General features: G+C 44.2%; 1 long non-coding RNA gene across 1 annotated transcript; it reads right to left on the minus strand.

Moving 5' to 3' along the window:
• On the minus strand, nucleotides 1–311 carry LOC105457421. The gene is made up of 2 exons (XR_975397.1): nucleotides 224–311; nucleotides 1–142 (listed from the first exon to the last, which is right to left on the minus strand). It is a non-coding gene; the product is annotated as an uncharacterized LOC105457421 (long non-coding RNA).
• Nucleotides 312–1,220: the final 909 nt, after the last annotated feature.

Below are 1,220 nucleotides of genomic sequence, written 5' to 3' on the forward strand. Positions count from 1 at the left end.
GTTGATTGTTTATTGTAAGGTTCAAAGGGGTGACAGGCGGTGGGTCCGTTTTAGATTTGTTGAACAGCATCCAGGAGGATTTAGCGGGTGACAGCTCTAAGCCTCTGTACCACAGAAAGTCTCGAATCCTATCCAGGGAGGACTGCAATGCATTAATGGCATTACACGCATTTATATCAGAGGCGAAAAGGATTATATCATCTGCATATTGCAGAATACATACCCCTTGACTAAGCAGTTCTCCTATGCACCTCAAGTACAGATTAAAGAGAAGAGGACTCAAGATGGAGCCCTATGGGGTGCCTTTGTGAGCTAGGAACGGTCCCAGTAAAGAACCGTTGCTAACCGCAAATATTTTCCTTTCACTGAGAAGATTTTTAACAAACATGCGTATATTCGCAGGGATTCCAACATCGAGTAAGTCCTGGAGTAAGATTGACGGGATCGAAGGCGCCTTTGATATCTAAAAACACCCCAATAGTTATTTTGGACTCTAGAAAACCAGCGTGTACATAGTTAGTAAACGCACTTAGATTGTCCGCACAAGACTTCAACGGCCTGAAACCAAACTGGAAATCCGGCAGGATGGGGCGCGACTCCACGGCCCACCGAAGGCGAAAGTAAATGACCTTTTCTAATAACTTCATAATACAGGAGAGCAGGGAGATAGGTCTGGCGCCTTTTCCCCCGCTCTTAGGGATAAAGATGACTAGAGCTGATTTCCAATCCTCCGGAAAAGATCCCGATTTAAACAATTTGTTAAAAATATCGAGGAGCTTATCTCGATATTCCTCGGTAAGTGAGTTGAGAATCTCAAGCTGATCCAGCCCCGGCGCTGATTTACGTTTAGAGGAGCCCAAAGCCAAGTTTAGTTCTTCCTTCGTGATTTTTTCATTGAGCGATGATATCACGTTAGGGTTGCTCGCGTCTTGCAATTTCATGCGCGAGAAGGAGGGCAAGTTCCCATCAAGACACGAGTCTGGACACAAGTTAAAAATAGCTTGTTCAATGTCCTGAGCAGAGCAAAGCTCATCTTTACCTAAGTTAAGATTGCGATTCCTAAAAGATTTTATTAGGCTCCAAAGTTTAAAAGTGAGAGTTTTACCATCGAAAGAATTGCAGAGCTCTCTCCATTTGTCCCTCTTGATTTTGTGAAGGGTCTTGGTGCAGGTTGCGCAGACTTTTTTGTAGGCCACGAAATTATCCCAGGTTGAATGCTG

The sequence above is a fragment of the Wasmannia auropunctata genome, unplaced genomic scaffold (genome assembly GCF_000956235.1).
Source record: "Wasmannia auropunctata unplaced genomic scaffold, wasmannia.A_1.0 LD335228.1, whole genome shotgun sequence".
Taxonomy (NCBI): Eukaryota; Metazoa; Arthropoda; class Insecta; order Hymenoptera; family Formicidae; genus Wasmannia; species Wasmannia auropunctata.